Source organism: Ursus maritimus, unplaced genomic scaffold (genome assembly GCF_017311325.1).
Source record: "Ursus maritimus isolate PB19 unplaced genomic scaffold, ASM1731132v1 scaffold_27, whole genome shotgun sequence".
Lineage (NCBI taxonomy): Eukaryota > Metazoa > Chordata > Mammalia > Carnivora > Ursidae > Ursus > Ursus maritimus.
In genome coordinates, this window is record NW_024425230.1 from 3,801,695 (window position 1) to 3,820,011 (window position 18,317).

Below are 18,317 nucleotides of genomic sequence, written 5' to 3' on the forward strand. Positions count from 1 at the left end.
GTGGTATGATTGGGGGTTTATGCTGGTCTTTTGAGGAAGGGGTTCACCACACTGGGAATGAGGCAGATTTGAACTACAAAGGGCAGAGTTGGCACAGGAAAGGTGTGTGTGACCTGAATAAGCAGGATAGGCAGTCACTGTAGGCATTGTGCTATTTATATAAGGTGGTTCTGTGTTTATACTGAGGGGTGGGGAAGGGAAACAGTGCCAGCCGGCTCCTCTGTCCCTGGAAAGGGGTCTTAGTGCTTGCTGTCCTCAGGGAAGCACTCTAAAGAGAGCAAATTATCTCCTCCACGAGTGTCTCAGGTATTTTTCAGTCACTGTCTTCACACTGTCTGACTCCAGGTTTTTTCCTGCTTTCTCTCCAGGAGCAACAAAGTGCCATCCATATTCTATCCCAACCAAGCTGGCTATCATTTAAAAATCCAGACTTTAGGTACAGGATGTGGGCAAAGACCTGTCCTGGGCTTCTGGGGAGGGATTCAGTGTGCTGAGACTAAGGGAGATTTAACAATGAAGGACAGCCTTGCCAGACCACAGGGTCCTAGCATGTGGAAAAAGCAACTATGCAGCCAATTTCAGGGATGGGCTGCACTTCGCAGGTGACTCTGCATTTATGTTGAAGGGTGTAGAAGGAAACAGAAATCACTGGATCCTTTGTACCCTGAGAGGCCACTCTGTGAAAGTGACCTGTCACAGATATGGTCCAAGAGGATCAAATAAAAACTGTATGGTGACTAACATAATATAATAAAAAATCATTAAAAAAATAATCTCCCACAACTGTGCCCCAGGTTATACTCAGACCCCACCATTTGCCCAGGGTAGATTGCTTGCCTTTTCTCCAGGAGAAGGGCAGTGCCCTCAAATATCAATCACAAAAAAAGCCTACAGAATATAAAACTATAGTCCTGAAAACCATCTTATTGCAAACATAACAGAAATGGGCCTCTAAGATTTTCCCAGGCAATGTATTGGTAGATGTGTTTCTCTATGTGATGCCAAGAGTATTTCACTCTCTCTTGCTTTTTCCATGTGAGAAGCCCAAACTGCCCATGATTTCAGTGATCCATTTTTACCAAAATCACATCTCAACGCATCCTACTTTTTGCCATGTGGCCTCCTCTGTCTAGCTGCTGCGGAGAAGGATCAGTCAGTACTCATGCTGAATTCCTGTTAATTCAGTATGATTTGATGATTATCTAGTTGTGTTTCAGTCAGAGATAACAACTGGATTATAATCTTCCAGAAATCTGCAGGAAATCTGACAGGGATCTTCCAGAAAAAAAAAAAAGTGTTGCTTGAAAGGAAGTGGAAAGCTGATACACGTCAGGGGCTGATATCCCCTCTTCAGAAGGCTGGCTAGGGTAATCAAGCAGGGAAGCTATGGCTGGGAAGCCTCAGTAGAGGCAATTTCCTGAAACACACAATGTGGATACCATGGACAGAGGGTTGCTTCAATGCACCTCACCAGAAAACCAAATTGCACCCAACATACAGTGATATGTCATGAAACAGACCTGCATCAGACAGAGGGTGCTCAACCTGAGCACTTGATGACAGGGGGTGAGGAATGTAGCAAGAGGCTGGAAACAGAGTGGAGAATTACCTGATATTTTAGAGGGTGTTAGCTGCAAAGCAAAAATTACAATTCCAGTGGAAATGCACAGAACAAGAGTGGAAATACAATAAAATCATCAATGGTCATCAAGGACCAGAGCCACCAGGAAAGGCCTTCGAACCTACCATTCTCATCTAAGGCATTCAAATAACTTCAGAGGATTCAATTAAATGTCATGTAGAGGTAGCCAGGGAAGATGCCCACCACCACACGCTGAAAGACACAAGCAGAGGAGGGGTGATAAGCAAGGGCTGCAAAACTGAACCAAGGGGTCCTACACTCATTGGGAGTCAGGTGCATGTGACAGGTGCTCTGGCATGTGCTGCCTGGGGCAGCCTGCCAAGGGGCAGATCTATAGGTACAGCCTGGGCCCAGCAGGACAGCCGCCAGTTGCCCAAAGGGGCCCATGTCCACCATCTCGATGGGCTCATGGGGCAAGCCGTGAAGCAGCAGGACAACGTCAGCTGCAGGCAGACTGATGGCAGTGTCCCTGCACTTTCAGGTCCTCATCAGGGACCCGGCCCGCATTTCGTTTCCCTCCATGTGTTATGGCCCATGGGCGCATATCCAAGGGGAAGTAAACCCTCCCCAGAAAACAGGGGCTCCCACCCCAAAGCCAGTGCTACTGTCGCTGGCACCATCACCACCTCTGCCGACGTAATGTGGGCCCCCAGAACCCTTCACGATGGCCTAGGCAGCTTTGCTCCAAGCCCACAGGCTTCCACTCACCTCCCATGGTGGAGGTCGCACCGACACCCTGGCCACCAGGCATGCTGAAAGACATGAGGAGACCAGGGTGGCTAAGCAGGGCTCCCAGGGGGGCATCCTGTGAGGAAAAATGTGTTGGCGGGTAAGGCTGAAGGCCTGTGTATCTCTTGGGGCCCTGGAGGCCCATATTCAGGCCACAGCCAAAGCTGGGACACTTGAGGGATTGGTCGCCTCAAGCCCCAAAGTGCAGCGCACTCCCAGGTCCACAAGGATGGCCGGGTTTCTGACCCCAGGATGGTCCCCTCCATTGGGCCTCAGCGTAATCCTATTGAGCATGATTTTTAGGTCATCATCTCTCTTCGAGACAATATGAGTTCTCATCATTGACCCAAACAAGGCAGTGGCAACAGGTGCATGTGTGCTCTCCCACCCTGCCTGGAACCAGCTTACCCGGGGGTGCTTCCTGTACAGCGGTATGCCCTGGGGGCACGAGACATTGGATCCCTTCCCGGGGCTGGGTCCAGCAAGCCTTGGGCCTCAGGGTGGCATCTTTGTCTGGGCACAGGGTCTGGGGAGAGAAGGGTAGGCCAGCTGTCAAAACGCCTTGCTCTGGGGCACCTGGCCCTGCAGCCAAGGGCTGCCAGCCCTGAGCACCTGGCACTTTGTGGCAAGGGCTGAGGGCTGTGCGCACAAGGCTGGGGAGGCGAAGGAAGGAGCAGGGTATAGGTTTACCGATGCCTGGACCTGGAGGCCAAAACAATGGAGAGAATGGCCCCCACGGGCGCCGAGCCCAGCTGAGGTTGCCCCCAGTAGAAGGCCAGCACACAGGCTTCCTGAGAGGTACCAGGCTGGGAGCACGTAGTGCAGTGTGAAGGGTGTGGGCCTGGTAGGTAGGGCGAGGCCCTCGCCCTCCCACGGATGAGGCCATCGGTGGCACCCAGAGCTAGGACCAGCCCTCTAGGACACGGGGAGTGAGTGCCCCTAGGCTCCCAGGGTCCCCAGGGTCAAGGAATGGCTCTTGGATAATGACCTGCACCACACCAAGGCATGCTGCCCACCACCCGCCATGGAGGAGGGCCCTGTGCCTGCACCTGCTGGGCCTTTTCCCCGGGACCACTGCCCTGAGGTTTGGAGTGCCTCGACGAGGGACCCAGGGCCATAGCCTGCTGTGCCCAGGGACTCGCAGTTTCCCTGCCTAGGCCTGGTCGGCCCTTCCTGTCTCGGAGGCCCAAGGGATCAGGGAAGGTGCTCTGCAGCTGCCCCAAGGAGTCCCAAAGTCCTTGGGAGTCAGGTGCATGTGACAGGTGCTCTGGCCTGTACTGCCTGGGGCAGCCTGCCAAGGAGCGGGGCTACAGGCACGGCCTGGGTCCAAGCGGGACAGCCTCCAGTGGCCCAAAGGGGCCCATGTCCACAATCTCGATGGGTCTATGGGGCACCCCCTGAGGCAGCCCAGCAACGTAAGTTGCAGGTGGGATGATGGCAGCGTGTCCGCACTTTTGGGTCCTCATCAGGGACCTGGTCCGCTTTTCATTTCCCCTCCATGTGGCATGGCCCACGGGCGCACGTCCAAGGGGAAGTAAACTCCCCAGATAACAGGGGCTCCCACACTGAAGCCAGTGCCACTGTCGCCGCACCATCACCACCTTCGCCAACCTAACGCGGGCCCCCCGAACCCACCACGATGGCCTGGGCAGCTTCGCTCCAAGCCCACAGGCTTCCACTCACCTCCCATGGTGGAGGCTGCGCTGACACCCTGGCCACCAGGCACCCTGAAAGACACGAGGAGACCAGGGTGGCTAAGCAGGGCTCCCAGGGGGGCATCCTGTGAGGAAGAATGTGTCAGTGGGTAAGGCTGAAGGCCTGTGCATCTCTTGGGCCCCAGGAGGCCCACATTCAGGCCACAGCCAAAGCTGGGACACTTGAGGGATTGGTCGCCTCAAGCCCCAAAGTGCAGCACACTCCCAGGTCCACAAGGATGTCCGGGTTTCTGACCCCAGGACGGTCCCCTCCATTGGGCCTCAGCGTAATCCTATTGAGCTTGAATTTTAGGTCATCATCTCTCTTCGAAACAATATGAGTTCTCATCATTGACCAAAACAAGGCAGTGGGGACGGGTGCCTGTGTGCGTGCATGCTCTCCCACCCCGCCTGGAACCTGCTTACCTGGGGGTGCTTCCTGTAGAGCAGGATGACCCGGGGCATGAGAGTTTGGACCCCTTCCCAGAGCTGGGTCCAGCAAGCCTTGGCCCTCACGCTGGGATCTTCGTCTGGGCACGGGGTCTGGGGAGAGAGGAGTAGACAAGCTGTCAAAACTCCTTGCTCTGGGGCACCTGGCCCTGAAGCCAAGAGTTGCCTGTCCCGAATGCCTGGTGCCTTGTGGCAAGGGTTGAGGGTGGCACGCACAGGGCGGGGGAGGTGAAGGAAGGAGCAGGGTGCAGGTTCACCAATGCCTGGACCTGGAGGACGAAACAATGGAGAGCATGGCCCCCATGGGCACCGAGCCCAGCTGAGGTAGCCCCCAGTAGAAGGCCAGCACACAGGCTTCCCGAGAGGTACCAGGCTGGGAGTGTGTAGGGCAGTGTGAAGGGTGCGGGCCCAGTAGATAGGGCGAGGTCCTCACCCTCCCACGGATGAGGCCATCTGTGGCACCCAGAGGTAGGCCCGGCCCTCTAGGACACAGGGAGCCAGTGCCTCTGTGCTTCCAGGGTCCCCAGGGTCAAGAAATGGCTCCTGGACAATGACCTGCACCACACCAAGGCATGCTGCCCACCGCCCGCCATGGAGGAGGGCCCTGTGCCTGCACCTGCTGGGCCTTTTCCCCAGGACCACGGCTTCAGGTCTGCAGTGCTTCGATGAGGGGCCCAGGGTCATCGCCTGCTGTGCCCAGGGACTCGCAGTTTCCCCACCTAGGCCTGGTCGACCTTTCCTGTCTCAGGGGCCTGAGGGATCAAGGAGGGGTGCTCCGCAGCTGCCCCAAAGGAATCTCAAAGTCCTTGGGAGTCGGGTGCATGTGACAGGTGCTCTGGCCTGTGCTGCCCGGGGCAGCCTGCCATGGAGCAGGGCTACAGGTACGGCCTGGGTCCAAGCGGGACAGCCTCCAGTGGCCCAAAAGGGCCCACGTCCACCATCTCAACGGGCCCATGGGGTATGCCCTGAGGCAGCGTGACAACATAAGTTGCAGGTGGGATGATGGCGGCGTGTCCGCACTTTTGGGTCCTCATCAGGGACCCAGCCCGCCTTTCATTTCCCCTCCACGTTTTATGGCCCACGGGCGCACGTCCAAGGGGACGTTAATCTTCCCTGGACATCAAGGGCTCCCACCCCGAAGCCAGTGCCGCTGTCACCGCTGCCATTGCCTCCTCCGCCGCCACCAGACGCAGGCCCCCAAACCCACCCCGATGACCTGGGCAGCTTCACTCCAAGCCCATAGGCTTCCACTCACCAAAGATGGTGGAGGCTGCACCGACACTCTGGCCACCAGGCACGCTGAAAGACATGAGGAGACCAGTGTGGCTAAGCAAGAGTTTCCTGGGGGGCCTCCTAGGAGGAGGAATGGGTTGGCCGGTAAGGCCGAAGGCCCGCGCATCTCTAGGGTACCTGGAAGCCCACAGTCAGGCAACAGCCACAGCTGGGAGACTCGAGGGATTGGTCGCCCCAAGCCCCAAAGTGCAGTGCTCTCCCAGGGCCCCAAGGATCTCCAGGATGCAGACTGGCACGGTCCCCTCCATCAGGCCTCAGTGTAATCCTATTGAGCATGATTTTTAGGTCATCACCTCTCTTCGAGACAATATGAGTTTTCATCATTGACCCAAACAACAGTGGGGACGGGTGCGTGCGTGTGTGCTCTCCCACCCCACCTGGAACCTGCTTACCTGGGGGTGCTTCCTGTAGAGCAGGATGACCCAGGGGCATGAGAGTTTGGACCCCTTCCCGGGGCTGGGTCCAGGAAGCCTTGGCCCTCATGATGGGATCTTCATCTGGGCACAGGGTCTGGGGAGAGAGGGGTAGGCCAGCTGTCAAAATGCCTTGCTCCAGGGCACCTGGCCCTGCAGCCAAGATCTGCCTGTCCCGAATGCCTGGCGGCTCGTTGTAAGTGCTGAGGTCAGCGTGCACCAGGGGAGGCAAAGGAAGGAGCAGGGTGCAGGCTCACCAATGCCTGGACCTGGAGGCTGAAACAACGGAGAGTGTGGCCCCTGCAGGTGCTGAGCCAGGCTGAGGTAGCCCCCAGTAGAAGGCCAGCACACAGGCTTCCCGAGAGGTACCAGGCTGGGAGCGCATAGTGCAGTGTGAATGGTGAGGGCCCGGTAGGTAGGGCGAGGCCCTCGGCCTCCCACGGATGGGGCCATCTGTGGCACCCGGAGCTAGGCCTGGCCCTCTAGGACATGGCGATCCAGTGCTCCTGGGCTCCCAGGGTCCCCAGGGTCAAGGAATGGCTCCTGGACAACGACCTGCACCACACCAAGGCATGCTGCCCACCACCCGCCATGGAGGAGGGCCCTGTGCCTGCACCTGCTGGGCGTTTTCCCAGGACCACGGCCTCAGGTCTGCAGTGCTTTGATGAGGGGCCCAGGGTCATCGCCTGCTGCGCCCAGGGACTCGCAGTTTCCCCACCTAGGCCAGGTCAGCCTTTCCTGTCTCGGGGGCCTGAGGGATCAAGGAGGGGTGCTCCGCAGCTGCCCCAAAGGAATCTCAAAGTCCGTGGGAGTCGGGTGCATGTGACAGGTGCTCTGGCCTGTGCTGCCCGGGGCAGCCTGCCATGGAGTGGGGCTACAGGTACGGCCTGGGTCCAAGCAGGACAGGCTCCAGTGGCCCAAAGGGGCCCACGTCCACAATCTTGATGGGCCCATGGGACACGCCGTGAAGCAGCGTGACAACGTAAGTTGCAGGCGGGATGACGGCAGCGTGTCCGCACTTTTGGGTCCTCATCAGGGACCTGGCCTGCCTTTCATTTCCCCTCCATGTGGCATGGCCCACAGGCGCACGTCCAAGGGGAAGTAAACTCTCCCCAGACAACAGGGGCTCCCACCCCGAAGCCAGTGCTACTGTCGCCGCTGCCATCGCCACCTCCGCTGACCTAACGCGGGCCCCCCGAACCCACCGCGATGGCCTGGGCAGCTTCGTTCCAAGCCCACAGGCTTCCACTCACCTCCATGGTGGAGGCTGCACTGACACCCTGGCCACCAGGCACCCTGAAAGACACGAGGAGACCAGGGTGGCTAAGCAAGGGCTCCCAGGGGGCATGTCCTGTGAGGAAGAATGTGTCAGTGGGTAAGGCTGAAGGCCTGTGCATCTCTTGGGCCCCTGGAGGCCCACATTCAGGCCACAGCCAAAGCTGGGACACTTGAGGGATTGGTCGCCTCAAGCCCCAAAGTGCAGCACACTCCCAGGTCCACAAGGATGTCCGGGTTTCTGACCCCAGGACGGTCCCCTCCATTGGGCCTCAGCGTAATCCTATTGAGCATGATTTTTAGGTCATCATCTCTCTTCGAGACAATATGAGTTCTCATCATTGACCCAAACAAGGCAGTGGGGACGGGTGCGTGCGTGTGTGCTCTCCCACCCTGCCTGGAACCTGCTTACCCTGGGGTGCTTCCTGTAGAGCGGGATGCCCCGGGGCACGAGAGTTTGGACCCCTTCCCGGGGCTGGGTCCAGCAAGCCTTGGCCCTCACGCTGGGATCCTCATCTGGGCATGGGGTCTGGGGAGAGAGGGGTAGACCAGCTGTCAAAACTCCCTGGTCCTGGGCATGTGGCCCTGTAGCCAAGAGCTGCCTGTCCTGAACACCTGGTAGTGTGTTGCAAGTGCTGAGGTTGGCGTGCACAGACCGGGGAAAGCGAAGGAAGGAGCAGGGTGCAGGTTCACTGATGCCCATACCTGTAAGCCAAAACAACGGACAGTATAGCCCCCTGCGGGAGCCGAGCCCAGCTAAGGTAGCCCCCAGTAGAAGGCCAGCACACAGGCTTCCCGAGAGGTACCAGGCTGGGAGCGTGTAGCGCAGTGTGAAGGGTGCGGGCCTGGTAGGTAGGGTGAGGCCCTTGCCCTCCCACGGATGAGGCCATCGGTGGCACCCAGAGCTAGGCCCAGCCCTCTAGGACTCGGGGTGCCAGTGCCCCTGGACTCCCAGGGTCCCCAGGGCCGAGGAATAGCTCCTGAACAACGGCTTGCACCACACCAAGGCATGCTGCCCACTGCCCGCCATGGAGGACGGCCCTGTGCCTGCACCTTCTAGGCCTCTGCCCCAGGACCACTGCCTGAGATCTGGAGTGCCAGGGCGAGGGGCCCAGGGCCATCCACTGCTGTGCCCAGTGACTTGCAGATTCCCTGCCTAGGCCCGGTCGGCCTTTCCTGCCTCAGGGGACGGTGGGATCAGGGAGGGGTGTTCCGCAGCTGCCCCAAGGAATCCCAAAGTCCTTGGGAGTCGAGTGCATGCGGCAGGTGCTCTGCCTTCTTGCCCAGGGCAGCCTGCCGAGGGGCGTGTTTCAGGCATGGCCCTGGTCCAAGTGGGACAGCCGCCAGTGTCCCAAAGGGCCCATGTCCACCATCTCCACGGCCCATGTGGTGCACAGTGAAGCAGTGGGACAATGTCAGCTGCAGGCGGGCTGATGGCGGCATCCCCACACTTTTGGGTCCTCGTCAGGGACCTGGCCCGCCTTTCGTTTCCCGTCCACGTGGCATGGTCCACGGGTGCATGTCCAAGCAGAAGTCAACCCTCCCCGGACATCAAGGGCTCCCACCCGAAGCCCGTGCCACTGTTGTCGCCTCCATCGCCGCTGCTGCTGCCAACCTGACGCGTTCCCCCGAATCCACCCCGATGGCCTGGGCAGTCTTCCTCCAAGCTCACAGGCTTCCACTCACCTCCCATGGTGTAGGCCGCGCCGACACCCTGGGCACCAGGCACTCTGAAAGATATGCGGAGACCAGGGCAGCTAAGCAAGGGCTCCCCAGGGGGGCCTCCTGGGAGGAGGAATGGGTCGGCGGTAAGGTTGAAGGCCCGCGCATCTCTAGGGCACCGGGGTGCCCACAGCAGGCCACAGCCACAACTGGGAGACTCAGGGGATCCGTCACATCAAGCCCCAAAGTGCAGCGCTCTCCCAGGGCCCCAAGGATCTCTGGGATGCTGACCCCAGGACATTCCCCTCCATCGGGCCTCAGCGTAATCCTATTGAGCATGATTTTTAGGTCATCATCTCTCTTCGAGACAATATGAGTTCTCATCATTGACCCAAACAAGGCAGTGGTGACCGGTAAATGCGTGCGTGAGTGCATTCTCTCATATCCCTCCTGGAACCTGCTTACCTGCGATCGCTTCCTGTAGAGAGGGATACCTCAGGGGCATGAGTCTTTGGATACCTTCCCCTGTTTGGGTCCAGCAAGCCTTGCCTCTCCCAGCAGCATCTTCGTTGGGATGGTGTCTGCGGAGAGATCCATAGGCCAGCTGTCAAAACTCCCTGCTCCGTGGCTCCTCCCCCTGTCGCCAACATTTACCAGTCCTGAATGCGTTTTGGGACTTGGCACCTCTTGAGACTGCCAACATGATCCTTGATCCCTATTGAAGCACAGCATTTTAGGAAATCTCTGCCCTTTATTTCAAACCATACCAGTGGTTTATTTGGCTCCCAAATGATTTCAGACAATGTTAATGCCCCACCACCCATTGGAATACTCGCCACACACACTCCTTATTGTGCATTTTCGGGGCCACGATTTGCTTGGTTAGGATTGGGAGTCCCGGTTGGACTTTCTTTGGACTTTATATCAAATACTCCCCCTTAGTAATGAAGGCTGGACCCCGTGCCCTTTTGAACAGGATTTGATAGGTATTTCAGCACCATGGAATGTCTCCCTTGCCAACCTCTTCTAAGCAAATGCTCAGCTTATTACAGAGTATGATACCCAGGTACCCACATTTTTGGGTCTCTTCCTGGAGGTTGGTAGTTTTGCCCTTGTGTAGGTGTGTTCATTTTCTTCCTTTTCAAAATAATGTGTTTAATGAGAATTAGGATATTTGTCAGAACAACCTTTCCATCTGTGTTATTTTTTTTATGCTTTTTCTTTGTTTAAACCATTTAGTACATGAATGTGTTCAGAATAATTGAACCAATGGATGTATAATTATTGTGTAGTACTAAATCCATATATATCTACTTTCATAAAAACATGGTAAATTGGGGGCGCCTGGGTGGCACAGCAGTTAAGCGTCTGCCTTCGGCTCAGGGCGTGAGCCCGGCGTTATAGGATCGAGCCCCACATCAGGCTCCTCTGCTGTGAGCCTGCTTCTTCCTCTCCCACTTCCCCTGCTTGTGTTCCCTCTCTCGCTGGCTGTCTCTATCTCTGTCAAATAAATAAATAAAATCCTTAAAAAAAAACATAGTAAATTGGCTCCTAATCTTCATTTATGTATGTGTGTGTGTGTGTGTGTGTGTGTGTGTGTGTGACAGTATGACCTACTGTCATATGTAGGTCTAGATGTTCTGAATCATTATTTAAGCTCTGTTTTCAGTTTTAATAATTTTGTGGCTCATTCATTTTGGCTTCAATTTCATTTTCTTTGTACAATAATTTAATATACTTCAGGAACTCTCAGGAAGTATCAATGTGATTTTATATGGAATTGTTTTTCAGTGAAACATATCTCCCATCATTAAAAGATACTTGTTTCTTATGATCAAGGCAACTTTTAGTCCATTTTTCAAAAGTCATTTTTCTTTTTTTCGTATTGTCCTTCCATATCCTGCTAACAGCATTTAAATTATGATTCATATACTCCATTATCCTGGTATACAGGTGAACTTATGTGATTAAAGAAACATGAGGTCATGAGGGAGTTGCTTTAAATTTTGAAGAACTTTCTAATTTATTTCTATAAAAGTACTTTTGAAATAGTTTTTGTATTCCTGATTATTTCATTCTTTAAGACATACATTTTCTCCAAATAAATTTTCCCAGTACTTTGGACACTAGTGCCCTTGTTGGGTAAAACTTATTTGGTCAGGGGGGGCGCCTGGGTAGCGCAGTCGTTAAAGCGTCTGCCTTCGGCTCAGGGCGTGATCCCAGCGTACCGGGATCGAGTCCCACATCGGGCTCCTCTGCTATGAGCCTGCTTCTTCCTCTCCCACTCCCCCTGCTGTGTTCCCTCTCTCGCTGGCTGTCTCTCTGTCACTTAAATAAATAAAATCTTTTTAAAAAAAAAAACTTATTTGGTCAGAATTCCCATCGTGAACTACTGGCAATACCAATAGTTCAGAATTTCTTTTGTTCCTTTTTATTTAAATTCAATTAGCCAACATATAGTACATCATTAGTTTTAGATGTAGAGTTTAGTAATTCATCAGTTGCATATAACACCCAGTGCTTGTCACATCACATGTCCTCCTTAATGCCTATCACCAATTACCCCATCCCCCCCCAACTACCCACTAGCAACCCTCAGTTTGTTCCCTATAGTTGAGTCTCTCGTGGTTTTTCTCCCTCTCTGATTTCTTCCTATTCCATTTTCCCTCCATTCCCCTATGATCCCCTGTGCTGTTTCTTATATTCCACATGAGTGAAACCATATGCTAATTGTCTTTCTCTGATTGACTTAACTCAGCATAATCCATCAATGTCAATGTAAATGGTAAGATTTCATCCTTTTTGATAGCCGAGTAATATTCCATTTAATTTATGTATAAATGTGTGTGTATGTTTATATATATATACACATAATTTATTAAATTGTCCTAAGAAGTTTTATCAATCTGCCAGAGTCACAAGTAAACTGTCTGAATTCTTTTCAATGTCTTACAACTGAGATCCATGGGATGAATTTTTCCATCTCACCCTCTGACCACCATGGATGTCAACCTTTTCTAGAAGAAGTGGTCTGAGACTCAAATGCAGACTCTTGCTGTTGTCATCTCTGAAGTGTATCTGATATATTTTCCGAAACCTGGACACATGACTTGTGTCATGTTTCCTAGTGGCCATGAAGGATGGATATCCTCCACTGCCATCTTACACATTTCTTTGAAAATTACAAAGTTATGCTTTCCAGAGATTCTATCACGTCAGGATGACGCAGGAAGAAATCAACCCTCTATTATTTAGTATTCCAAGAGGAGTCAAACATATTTATTGCCTTTATGTGGCTTCCTATTTTGCCCTAGCTTTTTTGTGTCCTGTATCTATGATCAAATGCATCAACTCACCACCTATCATTATGACAACCATTGCCTGAATGTTTAACTGAAGACACAATGAGGAAAAAAGAGGTATGGAATTGTTCCAAATGAAGGCCCCTTTGAGGAAACATGGATCATGTAATAAAGCCTAAAATATGAATATTTGTTAGGTACACGGAATCTTACAGACATTGTATAGAACAAGGGATTGCCTTGCGGTTATCTCAAGTCTGAAATTCCATGATTTCCCCAGTGATAATGCATAAATGAATGAATGAATAAAAAGAAATTTGTAAATTAATTAGTTAATTAATTAATACCTGAAGAAATAAATATAAATCTAACTTATGAAAATACTGAGCACCATTCATTCACCATAAAGAAGTCCTCATTTACAAACAAGCTTCTATATTGGAAGAGCAGTCAGGATGTGTCTGGTAAAATCAAGTTTTCTATGGTCCATTTTTTGTCTACACAGCAATAGTGGTATGTGGATAATTGGGCTTGGCTATTGGCCATGGGCACCCACAAAATGACCTTGTAAAATTATGTAGAATTGGTTTAATGTAGTCTTGAAAATGTGTTCACTACCCATCACTGAGGCAAAATCTTGCATGAGGCTTTTTAGATCATGGCCTAAAATACATTCTTTTTGTTCAGATTTCTCTTTCATGTTCTTATTAACATTTTTCCAATCAGCAATGCAAAAAATTTTATTTGTAATATATATCTTTATTTCCATACTTTGGACAAACAAGACCTCATGATGTAGATGATACTATGGCTCCAAAGATATCAACATCACATTTATGTAAGTATTTCCAAAATTGTTTTTGTTTTCCTTTATGGTGCCATCTTCTAAAGGATTTGTGTCTTGAAAAGAAGAACTTCAAATGTGAAGCTAGTGTTCCATTTGGCAAAGCTAAACAGATTAAAGGGCCAATTAGGAAAAACTGGCATCACCAATAACCCACAATTCCTTACACTGACATTTTAAAGACCTAATAATCATCAGGGGACACCATGTACTTATCTGAGTACTCAAGTGCCTTTTAGCCAAGACCCATTGGCAGATTAATTCTTGAATTTCACTCTCTGGATGCCTGGGCGTGATCCTTCCTTAGAGGAATTTGTTTTGAGTATCCAATGAAGATCCCAGTAGTCATTATCCCTTCAGTATATTAGAGTTAGTTTTCAGCATGTGCACAGAATGATGGTAATGGTTCCTGGGGGTGGGAGGAGTGCTGGGTAGTGAAGGAAATATTTCCTTCATTTGTAGTGGGATCCATTTCAGGTATAACTAAAATGTTTCCAGTGATGCTATTTCAGTTGCCTGACTCCCAGACAGAAATCAAACATCTACAGAACTTAGCTTTCTGAAAGTAGTAACTTATTTTTCTTCTTAAGTCAGACCTCTTCTTTGTCTAATTTTCTGTGTCAACTGTATCGATGATCAAACACATGCACTCTCTTTGAATTTTAATGGAATGGCAAAAATCTTTCCAGAAATTCCAACTGGATAACATGATGAGAAAAATATAGCTAAAAACTAGCCTTGAGGATGGCCTTCTCTAACTAAAGATGGCTCACCAAATATAGCCTAAACTTGGGGATGTGTTGTTGTCATGAAACCTATAGAGAAGATTCCCTGAAGGGACTTATTGCCTGAAAACCCAAAACTCATTACTCTTAAAGGGAAACGTGGATATTCAGCCTTTTGCTTTGTCATTACTGACTACATTGGGCCTCAGTGTAAAATTATTGAGCATGATTTTTTAGGTCATCATTTCTCTAGAAGATAAGATGAGTTCTCATCTTCAATCCAACGACAGCATTACCTGCCAAATTACATACTTTGATCTATATATGATCATCAGAGATAGATTTTGCAATTTGTGATGCCAAACTAGACATGACTTTGCCATATACCATCATGAACACCTGGCTGACATAGGTTTATTCTGTGGCAACAGCCAAACAGTGCTCTTTTTTTAGGGTCATTTTCTGTGTGGACAGTTGTAAGACAGATTACAAAATGTTTTACTACATCTCTCATGGACTCATGATTTATCCATACTCCACATTAAGCAATTACTATGATCATTTCCAGAAAAAATGACTTCTTACAGAGTTGATGCAGCTTTCATTCACCAAGCAGAAAAAGGACAATATATACAGGTTTCTCAAGTTTGGATAAATATTCAGGTGTTGTTTGCAGACATGGGAGACATTCATTGGTCAATCTTATTCTATCCAGTCAAGAGGTCATGTCAGCGTATTTGTCATGGTTCATTGAATATAAACTCGAATAAAAATCTTACTCTTTCAGCCATATGAGACTCTGGGTCTAGAAATCAGATGTCAGGACACTTGAAATTGTGATCACTTTATGAATCCTTTGGAACCATAAAAGGAACTTTCATATCACGGCCAATAAGCCATTGTATTATGTTGTAAGTCCTCTTCAATGTCTTACAGTCTTAACAAAAACATATCAAAGGAAAATACAATAATTAAAGTAAATATGTATACTTGTATATTTAGACCAAAGAAACTCACAAAATGGAGTAAGAACCATAGCTCTGAAAAATTCTCATATATTTTCAATAAACTTTCAATAAAAAAGTAATGTTTTATCACTTATCATCAGGAAAATATAAATCAAAACGAGGATGAGATACCACCTCACACCTATCAGAATGGCTAAAATTAACAATAAAGGAAACAATAAATGTTGGTGAGGATGCAGAGAAAGAGGAACCCTCTTACACTGTTGGTGGGAATGCAAGCTGATACAGACACTCTGGAAAACAGTATGGAGTTTCCTCAAAAAGTTAAAATAGAGCTACCCTACAACCCAGCCGTTGCACCACTGGGTATTTACCTAAAGGATAAAAAAATACTGATTTGAAAGGGCACATGCACCCCAATGTTTATAGCAGCATTGTCAACAATAGACAAATTATGGAAAGAGCCCGAACCTCATATAAAGCCCAAAGCCATCTCTCTCTCTCTCTCTCTCTCTCTCTATATATATATGTATATATTCATATATTCAATGGAATATTACTCAGCCATCAAAAAGAATGAAATCTTGCCATTTGCAATGATGTGGATGGCGCTACAGTGTATTATGTTAAGCAAAATAAGTCAGTCAGAGAAAGGCAAATACCATATAATTTCACTCATATGTGGAATTTAAGAAACAAAACAGATGAACAAGGGGGAAGGGGAAAAAGGGAGGGAAGCAAACCATGAAAGACTCTTAACTATAGAGAACAACTGAGGGTTGCTGGAGGGGAGGTGGGCAGGGGGATAGAGTAATTGGGTGATGGGCATTAAGGAGGGCACTTGGTGTAAGAAACACAGAGTGTTATGTGCAACTGATGACTCACTAAATTCTACCCCTGGGACTAATACTACACTATATGTGAACTAACTTAAATTTAAGTAAAATATTGAAGAAAATAAAAATAAAAAATAAAATTATAATGTGCAAGATAATTAAGAAATCAGCTTATCTCTCCTATTAGAGGAACTTTCTCTTCAGTTTTCATATTATTGTAAGTAACTACCTGAAGAATTTATCCTTAAAGTCCTTAATGAGAATTAAAGCCTGCTCAATTATAGGTGCTGGTCTCACATGTGAAACATGTATCCATTTGGGTTTTTCCTTTACCTTAGTGGTAGTATGTTATCAACATCACCTGGTAGGACACTGTTTAATGGATGACCATCAACCTGTTGGTGTAACACTTTAATATAAAACAGGTCTCCTGCTCAATGATGATAACACCTCTCTTCAGGGGGATTTTTTTTCAGCACCTGGTCACATGATGACATAATTAGCCCAAGGAAACCCACAAACTCGTTAAGTATTATATATGATCATGACTGGTTTCTTTCATACCACAGAATAGGGTAGCTTAAACGCTAAATTTATAGATTTTCCAAACTCAAAGAGAGAAATGCCATGCTTACAACAGAGAGATAATATTATTTTTAATAAAACCAGTCTTTGGGTTACTGTGAGACAATGGCTTGATATAATTTAGTCAGATAATTTCTTAGGGTATGGTTTATTCATTCTACTTGTCCAGAGGTTTGGAGGTGATTAAAAGTAGCCGAATTTTGAGTACACAGGCTATTACAAAGCTCCTGAATTACCACAAATATAAAATGACCACCAGTGATGGGTGTTAAGGAGGGCGCAGAGTGTGATGAGCACTGGGTGTTAAGCAATTAATGAATCATTGAACACTACATCAAAAACTAATGATGTACTATGTGTTGGCTAAATGAACATAATAAAAATAAAAAATTAAAATGATTTGTCTTATTGAATTCTACATGCTTAGGAATTCCAAAAGTTTAGATGATATAATTTAGTAAGGCATTGTTCACAATTTGAGCATCAGTTTTAGCCTACGGACACATGTGTGGCCATATGGGCATCATATATAACATTACTAAAAATATTTAATACCTTCTAGAGCTGGAGTCTCAATTAAGTCCAATTGCCATCATATCCCAGGTAACATTGGCCTTAGACTTGACTTATCTTTTGTGCTCCCTGTAAAGAACTTTTCTGACAAACAGCACATCTTTGGATTATTTCCTGAATCATTTAATCCAATACAAGTGTTACAAGATTCCAACATTTTCAGCATATTCCTTCTGTATGAATGAGTTTGTTGGTTTTATGAAAAAGCCACCCAGATATATGACTGAGGTAAAAGAAAAATCCTATAATGTAATTCCCATTTTCCTATGGTATTCTTAGCTCTTCTTGGATTTCTAATTTTCTAATTCTTAGAGAGTTAGATGTTTCTGAAGTTATCACTCAGAGCTCCTGGATATGAGTAATAGGCATTTCATTTTACCAGTCCAAAACTTAGTACCTATTTTCAAAGCTTGGTCTAAAAATTCCTTTTTAAAAAATGTTTTATCCTGTTTTCAAGTATAAGTTTTAAAATAAACAGTATGGTGACTAACATAATATAATAAAAAATCATTATTAAAAAATAAAAATAAAATAAAATAAAAAACAAATAAATAAATAAATCTTTTAGAGAATTTTCAATGATTCTAATAAATCAGTAATTAACTTCCCATGTAATATTTTAATTGCTGTCCATGTTGAAAAGCCTATATTCTTTCAAAGTTGGATGGTTGCACAACAGACCACAAACCATATTTATTAACAATATAAATATTTATATAAATATAAATATAAAGGCTAATCTATAGTGACATCAGCAAGATGGCAGAATAGGAGATCTCTGGCCCTAATTCCTTCACAGAAAAATGAATTTAGCAAATATACATCAAAAATGCCTTTTTAAGAATTCTAGACCTCAAAGGTAATGTTTCAGCACATGGGGGGGGGGATGGAAAAATTAATTAAAGAACATCCAAAATGGTCAGAGTAAAGGTTTTACTTTGTCCTTGTTACCCTTCCCCCAAGCTGGCACAGTACCACACTGAGAAAGATCTCCTTGACACGTAATTTCTCCAGCTGGGGAAAAAGAGGCCAAGACATATATCCAACTTCTCCAGTGTTTTGATACTGAAATATCCACTTATCTCTTGTCTCACATGGAGCAGAGGGGAGTTAGAATTGGTAGACCACATGAAAAGGGAAAAGGGACCTGGGCTCACAGAGACATGGGCTCATGGGTGCTGCAGTTCTTAGCAGAAGCCCTGTGCCCCCACCAGCAGTTTGGACAACCAGAGCTCTTTCCAGCAGCATTGCTACAGTAAGGAATGCCCCCAACAGGCTCTACCCAACCAGGGAGCCCAGCTTCTTTCAAATTGAAAAAATAAACCC

The 18,317-nt window shown here is 48.3% G+C and overlaps 6 non-coding genes across 6 annotated transcripts; all 6 read right to left on the reverse strand.

Annotated features, from left to right (window-relative positions):
* Positions 1–2,638: 2,638 nt before the first annotated feature.
* On the reverse strand, positions 2,639–2,719 carry LOC121105578. Its single transcript, XR_005838190.1, has one exon. It is a non-coding gene; the product is annotated as a small nucleolar RNA SNORD115 (small nucleolar RNA).
* A 1,623-nt stretch (positions 2,720–4,342) lies between these two features.
* LOC121105582 lies at positions 4,343–4,423 on the reverse strand. The gene has a single exon (XR_005838194.1). It is a non-coding gene; the product is annotated as a small nucleolar RNA SNORD115 (small nucleolar RNA).
* Positions 4,424–6,057: 1,634 nt separating this feature from the next.
* LOC121105581 lies at positions 6,058–6,138 on the reverse strand. Its single transcript, XR_005838193.1, has one exon. It is a non-coding gene; the product is annotated as a small nucleolar RNA SNORD115 (small nucleolar RNA).
* Positions 6,139–7,763: 1,625 nt separating this feature from the next.
* Positions 7,764–7,844, reverse strand: LOC121105579. Its single transcript, XR_005838191.1, has one exon. It is a non-coding gene; the product is annotated as a small nucleolar RNA SNORD115 (small nucleolar RNA).
* A 1,626-nt stretch (positions 7,845–9,470) lies between these two features.
* On the reverse strand, positions 9,471–9,551 carry LOC121105580. Its single transcript, XR_005838192.1, has one exon. It is a non-coding gene; the product is annotated as a small nucleolar RNA SNORD115 (small nucleolar RNA).
* Positions 9,552–14,229: 4,678 nt separating this feature from the next.
* On the reverse strand, positions 14,230–14,311 carry LOC121105583. Its single transcript, XR_005838195.1, has one exon. It is a non-coding gene; the product is annotated as a small nucleolar RNA SNORD115 (small nucleolar RNA).
* Positions 14,312–18,317: the final 4,006 nt, after the last annotated feature.